Source organism: Hypanus sabinus, chromosome 7, assembly GCF_030144855.1.
Source record: "Hypanus sabinus isolate sHypSab1 chromosome 7, sHypSab1.hap1, whole genome shotgun sequence".
Lineage (NCBI taxonomy): Eukaryota > Metazoa > Chordata > Chondrichthyes > Myliobatiformes > Dasyatidae > Hypanus > Hypanus sabinus.
Window position 1 is genome coordinate 4,702,511 of NC_082712.1, and position 24,456 is coordinate 4,726,966.

General features: G+C 46.1%; 1 protein-coding gene and 1 long non-coding RNA gene across 4 annotated transcripts in view; both read right to left on the reverse strand.

Annotated features, from left to right (window-relative positions):
* mfap3l (microfibril associated protein 3 like) overlaps window positions 1-3,757 on the reverse strand; it is a 43,818-nt gene extending 40,061 nt beyond the window's left edge. For both annotated transcript variants that reach the window (XM_059974097.1, XM_059974098.1), the window contains exon 1: window positions 3,400-3,757. The gene's annotated coding sequence lies outside the window, so the exon portion shown is untranslated. The remainder of the gene's footprint in view (window positions 1-3,399) is intronic.
* A 7,229-nt stretch (window positions 3,758-10,986) lies between these two features.
* LOC132396514 (uncharacterized) overlaps window positions 10,987-24,456 on the reverse strand; it is a 29,639-nt gene continuing 16,169 nt past the window's right edge. The window contains exons 1-3 of one of the 2 annotated variants that reach the window (XR_009513001.1): window positions 22,541-23,073; window positions 13,590-13,729; window positions 10,987-12,281 (exon numbers count right to left, since the gene is read on the reverse strand). This is a non-coding gene — a long non-coding RNA (uncharacterized LOC132396514). Of the gene's footprint in view, window positions 12,282-13,589; window positions 13,730-22,540; window positions 23,074-24,456 lie in introns of those variants that run through there. The other variant, XR_009513000.1, reaches the window with a different exon arrangement.

Consider the following 24,456-nt stretch of genomic DNA (forward strand, 5'->3'; position numbering starts at 1 on the left):
TGTCTGGGTAGCCTCTAAACTGAGACATGAAAATCAATTCCTCCAATTTCAGTATTTTCTGCCCCCTCCCCCACTGCCTGCCTCCCTCTTCTCTCTTTCCACTCCCCCTTCTCATTACTCCCTCACCTCTTATCCTCACCTACGCATTACCAGCTTCTAGTTTCCCTTCTCCTCCTCCTTCCCTTTCTCCCACGGTCCACTCTGTTCTCCTATCAGATTCCTCCTTCTTCAGTCCTTTACCTCTTTCACCTATATCCCCTCCCAGCATCGTAGTTCCTCTCCTCTTCCCTACCCACCTACCTTCCCCTTACCTGTTCTCAACGATCACCTGCCAGCTTGTACTCCTCCCCCCACCTTCTTTTTACTGGTGTACGGCCCCTTCCTGTCCGGTCCTGATGAAGGTTCTCAACCTGAAACCTTGACTGTTTATTCCCCACCACAGATACTGCCTGACCTGCTGAGTTCCTCCGCCACTTAGTGTGTGTGTAATTCACATGATTTTGCCGGAGTGGAGCTTGACAGTGTTGGCACAAACTGGACAGTGTGGGTTTGTTTCGCCGAGAGCAGAGGAGCCTGAGGGATGATAAGACAATGAGCTGGATAGACAGGGTGGACAGTGAAAATCCATTTCTGCTGACACAGGTGGTTAAGCAAGAAGGCCCGAGAGCGTATCGAAGTGACTGGGCCATGGGATGGCGGAAGTTTGAACTATTTAAGCACTGGGCCAGATGGAAAAGATCAGGGTGTCTGGACCGGAGGTGAGGAACGGCCATTTCAGCTCACTGCACCGTGAGGTTTACTCGTCTCTGTGCTGAACTAAGACTGCAGTGTCTGTGGACTCACTTTTGTGAACTTCAGTTGTTTGTTTGGGTGTCTCTTTAATAGGTTCTATTGGATGTCTTAGTTTTGTGACTGCTTGTAAGGAGATGGATCTGACCTTGATAATAAACGTACTTTGATAGGTTTAAAGTTCACTGCCATTGAAGTAGAGGAATGAGTGGGGACTTCATGCAGACATACAGTACTATGCAAAAGTCAGGCACATGTATATCTTTATATAGAAAGGGTGCCTGAGACTTCTGCACGGTGCTGTATTTGTCAGCGTGGAGTAGAGAGCGAGTTTGTAAACCTGGTGGGAGCAAACGATTTTAGGAACGGTGAGAGTGGAGCGCTGCAGGAAGGGTGACAGAGAGGGTGCAGACGCACCCAGCCCTGGGACACCTGGAAATGTCATTTGATTCCAAGCAATTGGTTTATTGATCATTACAGAATGTCTCTCTGGTGCTTCCCACTCCCTTCCCTCTCCCTTCCCCTTTTCCCACTCTCAGTCCAAAATAGAGACCCAGATCAGAATCAGGTTTATCATCACTCACACATGTCATGAAATGTGTTTTTTTTTGCACCCTAGCTACGTATATGTGCCTAAGACTTTTACACAGTACTGTATAAGATCTGACAGGGATTTGACAGGGTAAGTGTTGGGATGTGGTAACCACTGAGAACGTCTCGAACAAGAGGATAAAGCTACAAAGTAAAAGTCAGTCATTTAGTTCTGCAGTACAGGTCCTCCCAATCGGGTTCCAGCCCTGAACACTGTTCACAAGTGGGAAATGAGATGGTGAAACGAGTTCAAACACAGGATGAAGCTGCCTGCAACCCCACACAAGTTGGCATGTCTCCCCCCCCCCCCCCCACCATGTTCAAGTTCAAGAGCGTTGTCGTTCAACTGTACACGTGTTTACAATGAAATGAAACAACACTCCTCTGGGAGCAAGGTGTAAAACACAGTGCGTATATCACATTCAGCACATAAAGTAGTATCAACAGGTAAAAAACACTCCGGAGATGGCGTAAGTTGCATATACAACATATAGTTAAATACACGACTGTATGACTGTTTTTGTACTGGGTGCTAACAGAAGTCTCAGAGCCTGGGGGAAGAAGTTGTTACCTTTGCTCCTACACTGCAATACCTTCTGCCTAACAAGAAGTCAAAGAGACTGAGTGACCAATTGGAGTTGTCCTGGGGACTCTGCAAACACAGCACTTCTGGTGTATGTTCTGGACGAGACCCCAGTGATGCCTCACATGTACGTACGTGAGTCATGACCCGAGCATGGCCAGTATATAGCGAGTTCTTCACACAGAGGGTGGCAAAGCTGAGGAATTGTCAGGGTGCGAGGCCGACTCCTTAGGAGCACTGCAAGTCCAGGTGGCTAAACCGTTGGTAGGTTGATAAACAGATGGTTTTGGAGGAAAGATACAGCAGAGAGGCTGAGTCCAACGTAGATCACGTTCATCAGCTGAGGCAGGTTCAGTGATCTGATTCCCACTCCTGCTCCTACTTCCTTGTGGAATATAACTTTTCTGGTTCTGATGAGGGGTCTCAGATATCAACCATCAACTCTGTTTTTCTCTCTCCACAGATGCTGTCTGACTTGCTGAGTCTTTTCTGCATCTTCTGTTTCTAATTTCAGATTTCCATCATCTGTGTGTTTTCCCTTTTTCTATTTTCTTTGCTTTGTAATTGCATCCCCGCACCCTCCTCACAACCGGTTTACATGCCTATGGGCTTGTTTATTAAGATTTTGAGGGATACATAGAGTATATGGCTAAGAAGGTTGAGAGGTGACCTAGAGGTGTATAAGATGATAAGAGGCATGTGTCATTGGACGGCCAGAGCCTTTGCCCCAGGGTGGCAATGGCTAATAGGAGAGGCAATAATTTTAAGGAGGAAAAGATAGGAGGGGGTAATGTCAGAGGTAAGTTTTTTACAAAGGGAATGTTACATCTGTGGAACGCACTGTCAGTGGAGATAGAGGCAAACACATCAGGGACATTTAAGAAACTCCTAGCTAAGCACAAGAATGATAGAATAATGGAGGTCCACGTAGGAGCGATGGGTGAGATTGATCTTTGAGACGGTGAAAGGTCGTAGGCCAATGGTCCTACGCTGTGCTGTAGTGCTCAGCCTTATATGTAGATACAATATGCAGATCTGATAAACATTGTCGAACTTAAGCCATGCATCATAACACTAATATATGAAAACTATACAAAATGTAACTGATATCGATTATATGAGGCATCTGATATATGATCTATTAGAAGTGCTGAATATAATGGTATTGATTATTTCAACGATTTGCATTGACGGGACTCTTAAAGGCGCCGTGTGTTTTAACTAGTAGGGATACATAACGTGTAAGGAATATACTGGACATGTTAGAAGTACGGTTTCCTTCTCGGCGCTTACTGCAATGAGCCGGGCTCCGTTGTGGGGGTGTTACTGTGTGCGGGGAGCCGAGGTTCCCCACTCTCACACTCTACGCGAGTCCATAGAAGGGGTAGCAGGTATCGGCCGACTGGGAAACTGACAGCAACTGCTTCAATACTCACCCAAACGATCAGTGTCCTCTGGCGCTCCACTTTGCCCTCTCCACCGAGCTTCGCAATGGCAGTTTCCTCTAGGACTCGGATTGTTCCCCGTCCGTTCCCTTTTCAAGGCACTTATTGAACAGTTGCGATCATCGTTTTACAAAAAGGGGTATTTAAAACAAGATATCCTTGGGTTTTCCTAACTCCGATCCTGCCTGGCCGTACACCTTTTCATTTCATCTGTGGCAATTTGCATTTCTGCACTGAAGCCCCCCCGCCTGTCCATCCCCCCGCAGCCCCGTCGGTCTGCCCCGCTGCTCCGGGGCTTGCAAGGTGACTGCAGCCGCCGCACTGACGGAACAGTCAGCCCGGCCGCCCGGGACGCTGTGTAAACTCATCGCCGCCGGCAGCCGGCCGCCCCGCAACCTGCATGGCGTAAGTGCGCGCTGCACGCATTGCGTTGCCCACCCTCTCCACCCGGGGATCTGAATAATTCAACCCCTCGGCACCCCTGCCCTTCCAATCACCTGAAGTAAAACGGCTAAATAAAGTGGGCGACTTCTTGCTCAGGGCAAGCTAGAATTGTTTTTATTGTTTACCAGACGCGAGTGTCGCCAGTTTGTTAACCGTCCCTAATTGGTCTTAAAACTTAAAAGTACAGCTTTTAAGTGCTTTTCAGGCTGAGAACGGACTAGAATTCCCCCCTCCCACCACACCCAAAAAATCAGTAGCAGAAATAAAGGCACCAAACCCTTCATACCCGTCCTGCCATCCGATATAGAAACATAGAAAGCCTGCAGCACAATACAGGCCCTTCGGCCCACAATGCTGTGCCGAACATGTACTTACTTTAGGAATTACCTAGGATTACCCATAGCCCTCTATATTTTCTAGCTCCATGTACCTATCCAGGAGACTCTTAAAAGACCCTATTGTATCCACCTCCACCACCATTGCTGGCAGCCCATTCCATGCACTCACCACTCTCTGTGTAAAAAAAACTTACCCCTGACATCTCTGTACCTACTTCCGAACACCTTAAATCTGTGTCCTCGCTCTACTCTTCGGGGCCTCTTACTGCTTTCAGCTATTGGTGCTTCATTTAAGCTTCACCCCCTTGTCACCTTTTCTTACTCTCTGTAGGAGAGTCTACATTTGTCAGTCCTAATCTTTATCTTTGTAAGAACATATTTAGTATGAACCCTTTTGAATCCTGAGATGTTCGTGGATCAGGGAACCTTGAAGGAATACAGCTCCAAAACAGGCTTTCAGCTGGCAGAGTTCATAAGATCTTTCAACCATCCATTCAACAATATATGATATACTAAATCATTGCTGTGTAATGTGAAAAGAACCTGTCTCAACACCGAACCCTGTGGCATACTGTTAGTCAACTTTATTTCAACTCTTTGCCTCCTGCAAATCGACTATCCATGCTGGCATCTTTCCTGTAATACCATGCGCTCTTGTCTTGCTAAACAGCCTCACTTGCAGCACCTCGTCAAAGGACGCGTCATTCCAAAACACAACACCTTTGTCAACCCTGCATGTTATTTCCCAACAGATTTGTCAAGCAAGATTATGCCTCCACAATCTCTCCCGCTACCACTTTCAGAATTCTGGGGTGTAGTCCATCTGGTCGAGGTGACTTGTCCACCATCCATCAGACTTTTCAGCTTCTCAAACAGCTTTTCCTTAGTAGTAGCAACAATATCAACTTCTGCTCCCTGATTCTATGTTCTATGTCCTATGAAAGTTAATTGCCAAATTTGCAAAGGGATTCACTTTGGTTCACTTTATCATTGTGTATAGCCATTCTAACAGCTTTGGCAAATTAACTATGAGCAGCTTACCAGGAGCAGCTAGAGGGAAGTTAAATGTAAGATCCTGTCTGAGTTTCAAAGTCCCTCTGATTTACAGAGATCTTCTCTGAGCTTTGAAACTACAGGTACACCGTGGAATTTAAGTCACTGAACTAATGCATTGGTCGAGTTATCCAGAGATATGAGTTCAAATCCCACCATGGCTGGACAATTTAACTACAGATAATCAAACACATTTAGAATTCAAAGCTAATTAAGGTACAGTACTATACACATATATATACAGCCAGGGTTTTGTATGGTACAGTACTTATCAATGCAGAGAGGAGAGCCAGTTTGTTAATCTGGCAGGAGCAAAGGACGTTGGGAGTGGCAAGGGAGGTGTACATGGGAGGGTTGTGTGGCAGGTGTCGGGGTGGATGGGTTAAGACACACCCTGTCCTGCATCACCAGGCAAGGCCATTCTGGTGTTTCCCGCTCCCTCCCATCTCCCTTCCCCTCTTCTCTACCATGATTCCCCTCTCTCTCCCTGCCCCCTTCCCACTCTCAGTCCACAATAGTCACCCATATCAGAGTCAGGTTTATCATCACTCATACATGTCATGAAATTTGTTTTTTGTGGCAGCAGTACAGTGCAATACATAAAGTTACTACAGTACAGTGAAAAAGTCTATACCCTAGCTATATATATGTGCCTAAGACGTTTGCACAATACTGTACGTGAAGAGCAAGATGTGAGATTAGGTTGGGAAACTCTTTTTTTCATCCAGTACAGGCACATTGGACTGAAGGCTGTTAGATTTGTGTATTTTCTCAGACTCACTGGGTCTGAACTCTACAACAGTCTAAGATGGCAGATTCCCTTCCCATCACTGAAGTGTCACAACTGAGAATCAGAATCAGTCGTTTCATAATTAGCTTTACTAATTCTTCTTTCTTCTTTTGCCAATTATGCCGCTGGCATTTTGGACAGCAATGAAGGTCCTCCATCTCTTGCAGTATTCGAGGCTTCCTTCACTGTGTCAGTATCTTCCTCTCGGTTTACTGTCATATGCTCCAGCAGATTGTTTGTTGCTATAACACTACGGCCCCTGGTTTTCATGCTCATCCTCATCTAAGCGTTGAATTCAATGTCGGACTGCCTCAGGGATTCCAGCTCCAAATTTTCCCTCGGGGTTTATTCCACAAGGAGAATGGGGGGGGGGGGGATCTCATAGAAACATTTCAAATGTTAAAAGGCCTGAACAGATATGGCAAAGTTATTTCCCATGGTAGGGGAGTCTAGGACAAGAGGGCAAGACTTCAGGATTGAAGGACATCCATTTAGAACAGAGATGTGGAGAAATTACTTTAGTTAGAGGGTGGTAAATCTGTGGAAGTTGTTGCCATGGGTGGCTGTGAAGGCCAAGTCACTGGGTGCATTTAAGGCAGAGATAGATAGGTTCTTGATTAGCCAGGGCATCAAAGGGTATGGGGAGAAGGCAGGGGAGTGGAGATGACTAGAAGAATTGGATCAGCCCAGGATTGAATGGCAGAGCAGACTCAATGGGCCAAATTGCCTACTTCTGCTCCTAAATCTTATGATCTCATGGTCTTACTTCCCCATGAGTGGAGATCGCCACAAGGCAGTGGAAGTTTGAGATCAGAGTTTTCCTTCTCCTGGATGAGAGACAACCACATCTCATGAGCCCCATCTACCCCAAGTGACTGGTTTTAAAGCGCCAGTAACCCACTTTTGCCCCATCTCCTGTCAGTAGAAATGATTCTGCCAGACCTAGTAGCTAAGCCACACATGAAGGCCGGGGGCTGCTGTCAGAGGCTATTTGAGACACGTGCCATTGAGAACATTTAATAGGTAGAGGGAGCTTACCCATTACCACCCCCGACTACAACAACCATAAGAAACCTCAGCTAAGACTGTTCAGTTCACAGGCAATCAGGGTTGAGCAATACCCATGAATGAGTGAAATACTGAAAATTTGCAGATTCTGGAGATCTTGAGCAACACACACAAAGTGGTGGAGGAACTCAGCAAGTCAGGCAGCAGCTGTGGAGAAGCAGAAACAGCTGATATTTCAGCCCAAGACCCTTCCTTTGGACTGAACAGAAAGGGGACAGGTGAAGGGAGGGGAGGAGGATGAGTACAAATGGCAGGTGACAGTTGAGACCAGGCGCAGGGGAAGGTTGGTGGGTGGATGAGGTAAGAAGCTGGAAGGTGATAGGTGGAAGAGGTAGAGGGCTGAGGAAGGATGGATCTGATAGGAGCGGACAGTGGAGTAAAAGGTAGGAAGAGGAGAAGCAGTAGGAGGTGAAGGGCAGGTTAAAAGGACGGAAGAGATGGTGAAAGGGCCACCAGAATGGGGAAACAAAAAAGGGGCTTTGGGCAGGAAGAGGGGAGTGAAATAAAACTGTTTTTCAGTTCATTACTCTGTTGACCCACATGCATGGGCAGGCTAGATAGGGCCCGTGACTCCACCTACAGAGCAGGCGACAAGGCAGCCCTAACAACAGCGAGAGCCAAACTGTCCCGAACCATCAGAGGGGCAAAGCGTGCACACGCTCAGCGAATCCACAGCCACTTCCAGGACAGTGGTGACACGCGGCGCATGTGGAAGGGCATCCAGGACATCACCAATTACAGGACAACATCACCTGACTGTGCGGGTGAAGCCTCCCTCCCAGATGCACTGAACAACTTCTACGCTCATTTTGAGGCAGAAAATGACATGGCGGCGAGGAAGTCCACCCCTCCTCCAAATGACCAGTTGCAGTGTCTCTCCGTGGCTGATGTGAGAAGAACCCTGTGCAGGGTCAACCCACGGAAGGCTGCTGGACCAGACAACATCCCTGGTAGAGTGCTCAGAGGATGTGCAGACCAGCTAGCAGATGTTCTCACTGACATCTTCAACATCTCCCTGATCAGTGCCACCGTTCCAACGTGCTTCAAGGCCGCCACCATCGTCCCCGTGCCGAAGAAGTCTTCAGTATCCTGCCTAAGTGTCTACCATCCTGTTACACTCACAACCATCATCATGAAGTGTTTCGAAAGGCTCGTCTTGAGGCATATCAAGACCCTGCTGCCCCCCACACTGGACCCCCTGCAGTTTGCGTACCGTCTCAACCGCTCAACAGATGACGCCATTGCCACCACCCTCCACCTGGCCCGAACCCACCTGGACAAAAAAGACACATATATTCAAATGCTGTTCATAGACTTCAGTTCAGCATTCAACAGAATCATCCCTCAGAAACTGATTGGAAAGCTGAGCCTACTGGGCCTGAACATCTCCCTCTGCAACTGGATCCTAGACTTCCTGACTGGGAGACCTCAGTCAGTCCAGATCGGGAGCAGCATCTCCAACACCATCACACTGAGCACGGGGGCTCCCCAGGGCTGTGTGCTCAGTCCACTGCTGTTCACTCTGCTGACCCACGACTGTGCTGCAACACACAGCTCGAACCATATCATCAAGTTCACCGATGACATGACTGTGGTGGGTCTCATCAGCAAGAACGATGAGTCAGCTTACAGAGAGGAGGTGCAGTGGCTAACGGACTGGTGCAGAGCCAACAACCTGTCTCTGAATGTGAACAAAACAGAAGAGATGATGGTTGACTTCAGGAGGGCACGGAGCAACCACTCTCCGCTGAACATCGACAGCTCCTCGGTAGAGATCGTTAATAGCACCAAATTTCTTGGTGTTCACCTGGCGGAGAATCTCACCTGGTCCCTCAACACCAGCTCCATAGCAAAGAAAGCCCAGCAGCGTCTCTACTTTCTGAGAAGGCTGAGGAAAGTCCATCTCCCACCCCCCATCCTTATCACATTCTACGGGGGTTGTATTGAGAGCATCCCGAGCAGCTGCATCACTGCCTGGTTCAGAAATTGCACCATCTCTGATTGCAAGACCCTGCAGCAGATAGTGAGGTCAGCTGAGAAGATCATCAGGGTCTCTTTTCCCGCTATTACAGACATTTACACTACACGCTGCATCTGCAAAGCAAACAGTATTATGAAGGACCCCACGCACCCCTCATACAAACTCTTCTCCCTCCTGCCATCTGGGAAAAGACACCTGAGCATTGGGCTCTCATGACCAGACTATGTAACAGTTTCTTCCGCCAAGCCATCAGACTCCTCAATACCCACAGCCTGAACTGACACCAACTTACTGCCCTCTACTGTGCCTATTGTCTTGTTTATTATTTATTGTAATGTCTGCACTGTTTTGTGCACTTTATGCAGACCTGGGTAGGTCTGTAGTCTAGTGTAGTTTTTTTCTGTGTTGTTTTTACGTAGTTCAGTGTCGTTTTTGTACTGTTTCATGTAGCACCATGGTCCTGAAAAATGTCTCGTTTTTACTGTGTACTGTACCAGCAGTTATGGTCGAAAGGAGAATAAAAAGTGACTTGACTTGAACCAAGCCCACTTCACATCACAACTTAACCTTTTCACATTCACAAGAGCAGATGTCACGTTTATGAACTGTAATGACCTCTGGAAGATGAGGGAAAGGTCGGCAATTCCTTCGATGTAGCAACGTAAGTCACTCTGTAACCAGAAGACCAGGCTCTGGGTACGTCGACCTTGGAGAGCATACCTGGATACCAGGGCTTGAAGGGTTAAAATAAGAGGCCAGTCTGCATAAGATGAACATGAATGTAAAAGTTTGAGGGGGAGGTGATCTTAAAATAATGGGATTATTCATGGAGTAGAAACCAAGAGGCTCACTGAGCACACATCCTACCAACAGTCACATGCCTATTGGAACAAAAACATTCATCAGCAGCCTCACTGAGCTGTTTAGCATGCATTTACTTAGATTTTGCTTCATCCCAGGAGCCTTTCACTTAGATCGCAATACTCACAGGAGACAGCTTCATTAATAGTTTCTAAAAACTAAGGTTCGAGTTTCATCTGCTAATTTTGTTACAGCTAGCAAGAGCTCAACGAAGTATTTCTGTACTCCAATTAGTATAGCTCTAATTGACCCATCACTCCTTGTATGGCAGTCCTCTCTCTCAGGAATCAGCCCCTTCAGGGCAAGGACATCCTTCCTCAGATAAAGCTGCACATAAAGCACACTGTGGCATGTACTACTACAGCCAGTCCCTCTGGCTCCTGTACTCAGAATAACCAACATACCATTTGCTTTGCTAAAGAGAGATTAGAGAGATTAGCTTCATTTGTCACATGTGCATCGAAACATAGGTACAGTGAAATGTGTTGTATGCATCAAATCAGATCAGCAAGGTTTGTGCGGGGGGTGGGGGTCAGATCGCAAAAGTGACCATGATTCTGGCAGTAACATAACATTCCTGCAACTTATCAACCCTAACCCGTTCAGTACTGTGCACAAGTCTTAGGCACATATATATAGCGAGGATGCCCAAGATATTTGCACAGTAGTGTAGTCGTCAACGTGGAGCAGAGAGCGAGTTTGTAAATCTGGCAGGAGCAAAGGATGTTGGGAGTGGTGAGGGTGGAGGGGTGTGGGGCAGCTGGCAGAGAAGGAGTGCTCGGGTGGGTGCAAATGCACCCAGCCCTGGTAAACCAGGGAAGGTCATTTTATTCCACCCTACCTGTAACTCTCATAATTTTAAAAACTTCTATCAGAATACCGCTCAGCGTCGGGTGCATCTGAGAAAACAGCCCAAGCCTGTAGATCCTCTTGTCCAATCCACTCCCACCCCAGCTTTGACATAACCTCCAGACACACTATGTCGAGATTCAGAATCAGAATCAGGTTTATTACCAACTCCTTCCCCCGGCCGGCATGTACACCACGTACTCCATGAAAAGCTTTTTCCTCAAGTTTCTGTTAAAACCTGGGCAACACGGTAGCATCACGCTGTTACGGTGCCAGTGACCCAGGTTTAATTCCATGGTCTGTAAGGAGTTTGCAATGTTCTCCCGTGACCTCTCGGGTTTCCTCAGGGTGTTCCAAAGACGTACAAATTAGTAGGTTTATCAGTCACATTGCGTGATTGGGTAGTACAGGCTCTTTGGGCCTTCAGGGCCTGTTGCAATGCTGTATCGCTAAATAAATAAAGATAATAAAATCTTTACCCTCCCACTTTAAACCGACGTCCTCTCGTTCCTGATCTAGGTGGAACCAGCTTCTCTGAAGAGTTCCACCCCATAGCCTTTGAATTGGGCAATCTATCAGACATCACGCTACAATGGGCCAGGGTCAATTGGGCACCATAATAGCACAATGGGGCGTCAGAGTTCGGAGTTCAATTCCAACACCATCTGGAAGGGGTTTGTGAACACACAGGTTTCCTCCGGGTGCTCCAGCGTCCTCCCGCTTTCCAAAGACATACTGGCTAGCAGGCTAAATGGTCTTTGTAAAATGTCCTGTGATTAGGCTAGTGTCAAATTGGGGGTTGCTGGGAAGTGACGCTAGTTGGGCTGGAAGAACTTACAAATATCTAACTTGTTTAACTGGCAATATATTCGGATGACAATTTTACAATAGCTCCTGGCCAGGAATGTCACAATTCCTTCAAGTTTGCCTGTGAACCAGTCTTGAAAGACGAATCTGCTACTGGGCGTTGACTAATTCCATAATCTGACATGCCAAACTGGTAAGATTTTCATTCCAGCCAGTCAATCCTTTGCAATGTAGACAATGCAGTAAGGCAACCACTTATCCAATCACACTCAGCCAACACCCAAAGCACAGCAGATAGATAGTCAATTATTTGGGTGTTGCCTAAGTAGATTCAGTGTTAGCCAAGACGTTGACGAGAATTCTCTATTCTTTCTTGATTAAAATCATGTGATCTTCCACTACCCAGCTGAAAAAAAATCAGTCTTATTCTTACATTGTCCTTTGGGATCAAAGATAACTTGTTTCCACTCCAGTCTCCTGAAGTCCCTTGATGGCCAATGTGGAGCCTGAAAACTCTTCCGCAGATGGGCCAGCAAGTCCTTCACAGGGCAGCGGCATATGTGGCGTGAGGGGTCATGTGTTCCAATTACCATTTCCAAGTGTTCCAAACAAAGTGAGCAAATGTTCTCAGTGGTATCCTAAATGTTCGTTCTCTTCTTTGAGCAGTAATGAGCCTCTGTCCCTGTTCAGAAGAAGCAGGTTCATGGGTTTGGTAAGTGACACAAAAGACATTGGTTATGAATAAGCACATTAACCATTTATTTACAGACAAACAGTAAAACATTCGACCAAATGTCTTATCAAAACTACGACACTAAGCACTCAGTAATACTTCAAACTCAACGGATGCCTCCTTAAGTCACAACTACAAAACTAACCATTCAACAGATACTTAGCTAAGAGTGTGTGTGGGCCCTCCTATATCTGTAGCACACTTTTCCAATGGTTCTTCAGCACTGGTCACAGCCTCAGTGTGAAGAGGAACCCCTGGAGACAAAGGAAGGCTTGCAAGTCTCTCGCATGTGCTATTCTTGTATCCCTGAGGTGCCCAGAACTGAACACTGGTGCCATGGTAAGCAAGGCAACCAATGAGAAAGAGTTGGTGCATCCCTCGAAAGGCTCAATCAGCAATCGACACAGTTGTTGACCACAAATAAACGACTCCACGTTACACTCCCACAATTCCTTTAGAACCTTGAATATTTACAAAGAATTTTTGAGAACATCTGTGAAGCACTTTCTCAACCTCCAAGTAAACATTTGTTGGGATGTTGTTTGAAGTAGATTGCCCATTTTGGAGGTCTGGTATCTGTCCACTGGAGTAAACTGTGTGTAATTAGGATGTTGACAAGGGGCAAACACTGATAGTGGTTCAATTAAACTGCCAGTGGATTTAGAGGATCCTGAAGAGAATTTATTGGTGGCTTCTATTTAGTACTTCGTGGTATATACTGTGGATGATTTGTGCCTCAGTAGCATATACAGGAGGGCAGGCTTTGCTACTGCCCTGTAGACCATAAGTCTTATGCCAGGCTTGAGGTGAACACCTTTCTCCTTAGGCAACCAAAGGCTGTGAAAGTGTTGGTGAATGTTACCATTGATGTCCATCTTCACTGACAGGTGCCTCCCAAAATATTGTAGCATGGGGTTGTACAGTGGGGCGGAAGACCTTTGTTCTGCAGAAGTTATGCGTAAGGCCCGTTTCACATACATTTCTGTGAACAAGGTGACAGGGACTTGCTTCTGATTGTACACATACATAAGCACTGATTGCATCCTACAGCTCAGTGACTCAGATCAGAGTGTCCTTGATTCTGGAGTGGATGTTACGTAGATTCATGATTCAAGATCCAGTTTTTTTTTAATTGCATGTACATTGTAACATACGGTGAAAAGTGTCATTTGCATTAACAGCCAACACACCCAAGGATGTGCTGGGGGCAGCCCACAAGAGTCATCACACATTCTGGCGCTGACATAGCGTGCTTACCAAGTTCGGCAGAAAAGCATAGAAGACACGAAGCAACAGCTGTCCTCCAACCCCAAGACAGTCCATCTTCTTCACACTCCAGCAAACTCGGACTCCGTCGCAGGCATGATTACAATGGTCCTTCAACTACCCCAGTGGAACTGCAAAATTTCAAAGAAGAGAGTCTTGGAATTAGAGAACTATATATGTATGTGTGGCTCTGACTAACGGGCTTCAGCTTAAAGAATTTTGATTTGACCCTTGAGCCTCAATCCTCAGCATCAACTGCAAGACCACCAATCACAGAACACTCGGTCTTACCAATTCATGAAATTGGGGCGGGGGGGGGGGTTTGTAGGTTTCTGTTTCTATTTCTGTGTGCAAGTTAAAATGGTTTCCCCACTTACCCTGTAAATTAGATTTACTCCAGTAGAAAACAATTAAAAATGGTGTCTTGTATTGTAAGCAGTTATGAGTGAAGAAACAAACATATTTTACTTCGTTTATAGAAGCTTACTACATTTACACATGGCCAAGGAAGCTCACCAATTTCTTCAGGAGGCTAAAGAAATTCAGCATGCCTGGGAGGGCCCTTACCAATTTTTATCAATACACAATAGAAAGTATCATATCTGGATGCGTAAGAGCGTGGTATGGCAACTGCTTTGCACGTGACTGCAGAAAACTGCGGAGAGTTATGGACACGGGATCCAGCCTCCCCTCTATGGACTCTGTCTATACTTCCTGCTGCATCAGTAAAGCAACCAGCATAATCAAAGACCACACCCACCCTTGACCCTCAGGTGGAAGATAGAAAAACCTGAAAGCAAATACCACCAGGCTCAAGACAGCTTCAATCCCACTGTAATCAGACTCATGAACGGACCTCTTGCATGTGAAGATGGATTCTTGGCCTCACGATCTACCTCAGCAAGGTCTTGCACTTCATCACTTATCTGTACTTTTCCGGTAGCTATTACACTTTATTCTGCATTCTGTTATTGTTCCACCTCAATGCACCGTGTAATGGTCTGATCTGTATGAACAGCATGCAAGACAAGTTCCCACTGTACCCTGGTACATGTGACAATAATAAACCAGTACCTGGTGAGAATCTGCTTGGAGGAATGCATGCAAACTTGATCTCTCTCCTTGACTGCCATTGAACAGTGAATGTTCCCAGACTTATTGGTGTTTGGTACTTGGTATTGGTTTATTATTCTCACATACCAAGATACAATGAAAAGCTTTTGTTTGCCTACCACCCAGGCAGATTTTGCCACACATAAGCACATCAAGGTAGTAAAATGAAAGCACACAGTGCAGAATAAGGTTTCACAGTGCACTGCAGGCAAACAGATAAAGTGCATGGGCCACAACGGGATAGACTAGGGGATCAAGACCAATCTTTTAGCATATGAGAAGTCCACTCAAGAGTTTGATAACAGTGGGTTAGAACCTATCCTTGAGGTTCATGCTGTCAAATTTTTGTACCTTTTGCCTGACTGGAAAGGGCTGAAGAGAGAATGCCCAGGATGGGAGGGGTCCTGGATTACACCGGCAGCTTTCCTGAGTCAGCAGCAGATGTTGATAGATTCAGCAGAGGGGAGACTGATTAACGTGATGAATTAATGTGTTGTTTGACCACAGGGTTTATTCTTCAGATCTGAGGATATGAAGCTAGGATGTCATGAAAACTTCTGATTGGGCTCAATAAACTCAACACAGGGAGGATGTTCTTCTAGATGGGCGCATTATAGGCCATGGTCTCAAACTACTGAGTGAGAGACTTCGGACTGAGGTGAAGAGAAATGCCTTTACTGAGACGATGAAGAACCAGCAGCAGCCACTACACACATGGCTGTAGAGCCCCATAAGTATTTTTCAGGACACAGCTTTGAATGCAACAGGCATTAAAGAGTAAAAGGGAAGCTCTGAAATATGGTGTTGAGGCAGATGATCAGTTATGTCCATATCCAATGGCAGAGCAGGCTCAAAGAGCAAAATTACCTACTCTTGCTCCTTTTTCAATGTTTCTATGTGTCAGAGTCAGAGAGGCACGGAAAAAGGCCCTTCAGCCCAACTCATCCATGCCTGCCTGATCGAGTCCCATTTCTCCGCATTTGACCTGTATTCCGCCAAAACTTTCCTATCCATGAGCATATCCAAATAACTGTTATATGTTGGAATTGTACCCCTCAGTACCACTTCTTCTGGCTGGTAAATACCACCCTTTGTGTGAGGAACTTGGCCCTTGGGTCCCCTTTAAATGGTTCCCCTTTCTCTTTAATCTTGGGTGCTTGGGCACGGAGCGACCTCTCGCTACTGAATGTCAACAGCTCCTCGGTAGAGATCGTAAAGAGCACCAAATTTCTCGGTGCTCACCTGGTGGAGAATCTCACCTGGTCCCTCAACACCAGCTCCATAGCAAAGAAAGCCCAGCAGTGTCTCTACTTTCTGCGAAGGCTGAGGAAAGTCCATCTCCCACCCCACCCCCCCATCCTCATCACATTCTACAGGGGTTGTATTGAGAGCATCCTGAGCAGCTGCATCACTGCCTGGTTCGGAAATTGCACCATCTTGGATCGCAAGACCCTGCAGCAGATAGTGCGGTCAGCTGAGAAGATCATCAGGGTCTCTCTTCCCGCCATTACAGACATTTACACTACATGCTGCATCCGCAAAGCAAACAGTATTATGAAGGACCCCACGCACCCCTCATACAAACTCTTCTCCCTCCTGCCATCTGGGAAAAGGCACTGAAGCATTTGGGCTCTCACAACCAGACTATGTAACAGTTTCTTTCCCCAAGCTATCAGACTCCTCAATACCCAGAGCCTGGACTGACACTTACTGCCCTATTGTCCTGTTTATTATTTATTGTAATGCCTGCACTGTTTTGTGCACTTTATGTAGTCCTGGGTAGGTCTGTAGTCTAGTGTTTTTTTCTGTTTTGTTTTTTTACGTAGTTCAGTCTAGTTTTTGTACTGTCATGTAACATCATGGTCCTGAAAAACGTTGTCTCATTTCTACTATGTACTGTACCAGCAGTTATGGTCGAAATGACAATAAAAGTGACTTGACTTGTCTAGTTTTAAGCTCCACTACCCTGAGGAAAAGACTGTGGCCGTCCAGCTTATCCAAGTAAGTCATGATTTTATGAACTTCATCCCTCAGCCTCTTTCACTCCAGGGTTAACCAGTTCCAGCCTGTCCAGTCTCTCCTGAAGAAGCAAACCCTCTCTGTCCCAGCAACATGCTTGTGAATATTGTCTGTGAGGCCGTGCTATAGTGAGGAAGACTGGGACAACTTTTCCTGGCCGCACTCTTCACGCAGACCCATTGGCTGGAAGCACAACATGGAATGATGAATTTCTGATTGGAGCTGAACTTGAGAAGGATTCCCCGCAGTCCTTTCCTGATTGGCAGAGTTGAAGGCTTCTTTCTGAGTCTTTTGAGCCCTGTTTCTAAGAAAGGATGTGCTGACATTGGTGAGGGTCCAGAGGGTGTAAGAACAATCCTGGGAATGAAATAGTGTTCGATGGCTCTGAGCCTGCACTTGCTGGAGTTTAGAAGAATGGGGGGGGCTCACTGAAACCTATCGAATACTGAACGTCTAGGCAGAGAGGACATGGAGAGGATGTTTCCAACAGTGGCAGAGTCTAGGACCAAAGGGCACAGCCTGGGAATACAGGGACATCCTTTGGAAAGGAGATGAGGAGGAATTCCTTTAGCCAGAGGATGGTGAATTTGTGGAATTCATTGCCACAGAAGGTGTGGAGGCCAGGTTATTAAAGTGGAGGTTAATGGTTTCTAGAGTAGTAAGGGGGTCAAAGGTTACAGGGAGAAGGGGTTGAGAAGGAAAAATAAGTCAGTGATGATTAAATGGCCAACTAGATTTTATGGGCCAAATGCCCTAATTCTGCCCTTATGTCGTATGGTCCTTTACTGCTGTTATTACTACTTTATTATTCTTGGAATTGTAATAGGATCAATAGTTCCTCGTAAAAGATGAAGTCCACACTGCAATGTGGGGAAAGTTCTTCAGCCTCTGGGAGAAGATGATTGTGGAGAAGGGGCAGCAGAAGTCAGCAGTGAAACTCCTATATAATCACTGGAAAGTTTTGCCTTTGTTCCTGAGCCTGGTCACGGTCGTGGCATCTCTCGGGTCTGGTGCCATGTCCCCCTTTTCATAGATTCTATTCAGCATAGTACAGAGAGTCGAGAAGAAGGTTTATGAGAGTTATCCAAGGAATGAAAGGGTTAATATATATGAGTAGCATTCAATATCCCACGACCTGTCCCCACTGGAGTTTAGGAGGATGGGCGAGGAAGGGAGGAGGAATCTTGTTGGAACCAATCGATTATCGAAAGGCCTAGATAGAGTGGACAAGGAGAATAGTGTTATTGTAATGAGAGAGCTGAGACCTCAGAATAAATGTATGCCCCTTCTAAACAGAAATGCTGGACAAACTCAGCAGGTCAGGCAGCATCTATAAAGAGGAATCGATCAGGAGATTTCTTTAGCCGGAGTGTGGTGAATCTGTGGAATTCATTGCCACAGAGGGCAGTGGAGGGCAAGTCATACTTAAAGCAGAGGTTGATAGGTTCTTGATTAGAAAGTGCATCAGAGTAAGGTCATGGGGAAAAGGCAGGAAGATGGGGTTGAGAGGGGAAAATAAATCAGCTTTGATTGATTGATGGGGTGGACTAGATGGGCTGAATGGCCTGATTCTGCTCCAATGTTTTAAGATTTTATAAAAAAACAGGCCTTTCAATCCAATTCATGCCTGCCTTGCTGGTCCCATTTCCTTGCAAATATCCCTTCTCCCTCTGAAGATTTCTTATCCGAGTGACTTTTAAACATTGTAAATATACCTCCCTCCCCCACTTCCTCTGGCAGTTTGCTCCACATTTCCACTGCCCTCTCTGAAGTGTGGGAGGTGAGCTGTGAGTTTCTCTTTGGCAAGTTTCAGAAAATGAAGGACACCATCTGCTTCAGAAAAACCTTGCTGATTTTCACAAGAGTGTAAGGAAATAAGAGAAGGAGTGGGCTCCTCTGCCCCTCAAGCTGGCCTCGCCCCTCCGTTCAATGGCTGATCTACACAGGCAACCTGTCTTTTGTGCCAGATCCCCATAAACCTCAAATTCTCGATCTTTCAAATAAGTATCTCTCTCCAAGAACTGTCCTCACCATCCTCTGGGGTAAAGAATTTCAAGGCATCACCACCCCCTGAAAAAAGAAATTTCCAAGCACCCCAGCTGTAAATAATGGGCCTGTTATGTTAGTAATTATTCCCCCTTGTTCATGATTCTTCCACATCTTGACATCTACCCTGTCAGGGTCCTTTATATGTTTGAATAAGGACACTTCTCATTCTCCAAAACTCCAGGGAATACTAACCCAAACAGACTGGCCTAAGTTGACATGTAGTCTTTTGGACTTGCTTATGATGCTGAGACTGTTAAAGGTAGCACTCTGAAGGATGGAGTCACATAAACTCATCTCTCCTTCCTTGTTAGGCTCTCCCCGTTCACATGTTTGGTCTTTAGGTGGTCTTGACAGCCCTGAAGAATCTGTCCACATCCTGGTTGTCAACAGAACATACATCATAGAAAAGGAGTTTCCCAACCTGGGCTCCGTTGGCTGCTTACTTCATGGAACTGGTCCAGGGGATAAAAACAGATGGGAGCCCCTGAATAGAACATAAAAACATAGTACACGGAGCATGGAACATAGGACAGTACAGGCCTAGAATGCTGTGCCAAGCCTTTAACCTAGACCACAATCAGTCCAACCCTTCCTCCCACCAGATGAGTGCGTGGGTTTCCTCCGGGTGCTCTTGTTCCCTCTCACACTCCAAAGACATGCAAGTTGTGGGTGGTGAGTCGTGGGCATACTGAGTCAGCACTGGAAGTGCAGCTGCCCAGCACAACACTAGCTGATTTGATTTGATGCGAGCGATGCTGTTCACATGATGTTTCAATATTTTAATGTACATATGACTAATAAAGCTAATCTTTATCTGTAGAGGTCATAGGTTTAGGGTTAGAGGGACATGAATGAAATTAAAATGGAGGGCTGTGTGGGAGGCAAGCATTAGGATGAACTTAGAGCAGGGTAAAAGGTCAGTACAACATTGTGGGCCGAAGGGCCTGGAATGAGCTGCACTGTTCTATGAAAGGTGAAGTACTTAAAGTGAATCTGAGGAGAAACTTCTTCACTGGGAAGGTGGTGTGAGTGTGGAACGAACTGCCAGTGGAAGTAGTAGACGTAGGTTCAATTGTAACTTTTAAGAGAAGTTTGGATAAGTGCGTGGATGGAAGTAGTCTGGGTGCAGGTAGATGGGAGTAGACAGAAGATTGGGACAGCTTGGAGTAGATGGGCCAAATGGCCTGTTTCTCTGCTCCAGTACTCTTTGACAATGACTGAAGTGGATCTGCTTGACCAGCTCCAGGTGTGTGGAGATCTCCTGGTCCCTCCTCAGCCAAACCTAAGACTACACCGATGACTCTCACCACGACCGATCGCAAGCTATGCCCTCATACAGAATAGGAATTTGCATAAGGTGCCCGTGTAGAGTAGACCATGTTGGATTGGCATTGCATTCTTTCCTAAGCATACAACAATTTCTAGCTCCTTGTGCTTTCTTTTTGATCTGTGGCTACTCTCAATGTTGGGTATGTTGGGTGTCTAGAGAGGGGTAGTACCTCTGGTGAAGGGGCTTATCGAGTCCATTCTGGGGCAGCTCACTCAGCATTGGTCCCCACTGGACACTCAGCTCTTATCTATGGCTCCAAGTAGTTGCTTGCAGGTGCCAGTGGCCACACCCTAGTACACAGCTTTGACAGGCAAGCTAAACCAGGTGAGGGGGGCCAGTGGGCCTCATACCGCAGTGCGATAGGGATATGCATGTCCCAGCAGTTGGAGTCAGCTCCAGAGGTCTGGGTGAATGAGAACCACAGTGAGACCCATCGGCCAGGAAGGCAGTTCTGCAGTGCTTTGTGGAGAGCGAAGTGGGTGACAAGCCACAAGTCATGGTCGCCCACTGCAACCAAGGGAGACCCCAGTTTGTGATTCTTCTTTCTACCACAGGATCTGGACTTCTGAGGTCGGGAGTGTGGAACTGCCCCAGTGCAATGGCTTTTCCACTTTAAAAACTCTCCCCACACGGGTTTCCTGTCAATGTCGGGTATGACGGACAATCACCACACCCTGGAATCGCTGAAGCATTGTTGTCGGTGCGTGGTCTGCGTTCTCCTGCAGGGAGCTCAGCAACCAATTTGCACACAGCAAGCTCTCAAACAATGGCTAAAGATTAAAGACGAGCTTTAGTTGTCACAAGTAGATCAAACCATACAGTAAAATGCATAACGCATCATTTGCTTCAATGACCAACACAGTTCAATTAGATGCTGGATCAGCACACCAGAGTCAACATGCTTCCAGTGCCAAGTAGCGTGCACACAATTTACCAATCGTAATGCATACAGACAGGAGGAAGCTCAAGCACCTGGAGGAAATCTATGCAGTCACAGGGAGAACATACAAATTCCTTATAGACGGCAGAAGGAACCGAACACCCGAAATACTGGTGGAACTCAGAAGGTCAAGCAGCATGAAGTCCTGATGAAGCGTCTCGGCCCAAAATGTAGCCCGCTTATTCCTCTCCATAGATGCTGCCTGACCTGCTGAGTTCCTACAGCATTCAGTGTGTGTTGCTCTGGATTTCCAGCTTCTGCAGAATCTCTTGAGTTTTTGAACACCAATCACTGATCACTGGTTGCTATGTGTACTGTGTGGTACAAGGTCACCTTCCTGAGTGCCTGTGGCCACATGGAGATGGAGTGTGTGGCATCCACAGAGAGAATGGGGGATTTCTGGGACTGGTGGGGCTCGAGTGTACTCCAGCCAGCAATTAGTGTGAACTCAAGAGCCTTGATTTAAGATTCAAGGTTGTTTAATATCATTTCCAATACACAAATGCAAAGGAGAACAGTATAATTGTTACTCCAGATCTGAGCAAAAAATACACAATAAGGTAAAGAACACAATAAATATAAATACATAAGATAGCTTACATACATAGATTGATTGTATGTACATAAAGTGACATTAGGCACAGGAGTGTCTGTCCATACTGCTTGGGGAAAGTAACTGTTTTCGAGTCTGGTGGTCCTGGTGTGGTAACCTCCTCCCTGATGGGAGTGGGACAAACAGTCCATGAGCAGGGTGGGTGGAACCTTTCATGATGTTACTGAACCTTTTCTGGCTCCTTTCCGTAAAAAAGTGTAACTGTGGAATACTGTAGTATTACAGTGACGTGATGCTGTAATCACTAACTAAGGCTCCTTTGCAAAAGGAAAGCCAGATGGTCAAAGGATAAGCAATGGCTGGGATACCATGAGGCAAAGGAAGAGAAGGGAAACTAATAAGCCCAGTATTGGGTGTGGTGATGATGCTAATGTTGAAGTGGGGAAATTAAGGATGGTGGGGAAGATATGGACCATGAGCAGGCAGATATGTAATTTAACTTGGCAACATGGTAGGCACAGACATTGTGAGCTGTAGGGCCTGGTCCTGTTCTGTAGTGAGATTTTTTTTATCACACGTACATCAAAACATGCAGTGAAAGGCATCATCTGCGTTTATTTGCTGGGTGCAGTCCACAAGTGTCGTCCCACACTCCAGAGCCAACATAGCACACCCACAGTGCTCAGTAGATCACAGCGAAACAGAACACAACAAGCAATAATAGCAAATCAAGCCCCCTTCCTCCATCCCACCCTCCCATACACGCACAGACAGGCCTCCAACTCCTGGACAGGTTTCTAGTCTCCAGTTTCCAGGCTTTGGCAATCTGGCTCCAACTTCCAGACTCCTGGCTGACCTCTGGATTCCAGTCTCGGGTGTCGGTCCCTGGACCAGCCGAACGCCAGGCACTCCAACTGACCAGGCCTGGTGCTGCTCACCTGCACATATGATCCCGGCCAGCCTTCAAGTGCAGAGCAGAGGTGTAAACTCTGGACATGCTTCATCCCATGTCCACCTTGATAACCTTCGAGTGCAGAGTCTTCAACACCAGTGGTCAAAAGGACCGTGAGATAGAGGAGCAGAATTGGGCCTTTCATTCTATTGAGTCTGCTCTGCCATTCCATCCTGGCCAATTCACTATCCTTCTCAACCCTTCTCTCCTACCTTCTCCCCATTACTTATGACACTTTCACAAATCAAGAACCCATCAACCTCTACTTTAAATACACTGAATAACTTGGGCTCCACAGTTGTCTGTGCCGACGAATACTACAGATTCACCACCCTCTGGCTAAAGAAATTCCTCCTTATCTCTGTTCTAAAAGGGCATCCTTGTGATCTGAGCTATACTGTCTAATCTTAGACTCCCCCACTGCAGGAAACATCCTCTTCACATCCATTGTCTAGGCCTTTCAACATTCGGTAGGTTTCAGTGAGATACCCCTCATTCTTCTGAACTCCAGGGAGTACAGACCCAGATCCATCAAACACTCTTCATGTGTTAACCCTTTCATTCCCGGGATCATTGTTGGGAACCTCCTCTGGACCTGTCCAATGCCAGAACATCCTTTCTTAGATAAGGGGCCCAAAACTGGTCATAATACTCCATGACGCAAATTGCAAATGCCATAATGTAAATTTCTACAGAATTACAATGGAGAACATTCTGACCTGGTTGCATCAACACCTGCAATAGAGACTTCAATGCAATGGGTGGAAAGAGGGTTGTAACCTCAGCCAGATCCATTACAGACACAACCCACTGAATCACCTTCAAAAGGCAGTGCCTCCACATCATTAAGGAACTCCAGGATCCGAGACATGTTAGTTATCTTCTCATTGCTACCATTGGGGAGAAGGTACAGGAGCCTGAAGATGCACACCAAATATTTTAGCAACAGCTTCTTCCCCTCCGCCATCAGATTTCAAAACAGAGAGCAAACTCATGAACATGTCCTTTCCATGTCCTTCGTCACCCAAATCCAGACAAATAAAATGGGCATCAGCAAGGCTATAAAGTAAGGGATTGCTTCATCTTTAATAACAACAGGAACACCGCTTTCCTGTGAACTGATAGTCTGTCATTGTTACTGCGCACTTGAAGCTGCAGTAAGTTAGATGCCTCACTTTGCCACTGTCTTTGCTGCATTGTAATTAGGTTATCTCAACGTTCTGTGCGCAGCGGGGGCCAACTGGGCCTCTGCCAAGTTTAGGGACTTTGGCAGAACACCAGCAGAGAAAAACAGCAAAGTCAGCCAGATCTGAACACCCTCCTGTTTGATTTAACACTTGCAGAACTGCCGTAAATATCTGCACTGAGATCACAAAACCAGAAAACAAACCAAAGAAAGCTTTTATCAGAAACAGATTCTAAATCAGGGTTAATATCACAGGCACATCTCGTGAAAAAGCTGTTGTTTTGCGACAGCAGTACATTGCAATACAAAATAATGAAAATACTCTAAATGACAATGAGAAACATGTATGCAAATACTGTGTATATATACATAATTTGCTTATAAATTAAGTAATACAATTGATTTATTCAGAAATTAAATAAGTAATACAAAAAGGAGTAAATAAAGTAAAGAAAACAATAGTGAGGTAGTGTACATGCAGTACATGGGTTTATTGTCCATTCAGAAATCTGAGGGCGGAGGGGAAGAAGCTGTTTCTAAAACATTGAGTGCGTGCCTTCAATACCTCCTCCTTCATGGCAGCAAAGAGTAAAGGAGATGTCCTGGATGATGGAGTCCTTAATGGTGGATGCCCCCTTTTTGAGCCATTTCCTGTTGAAGATGGTTTGCCATCTAAATGCAGTATGCCTAACCCGTCTGTTCGGTTAAGTTGGGTA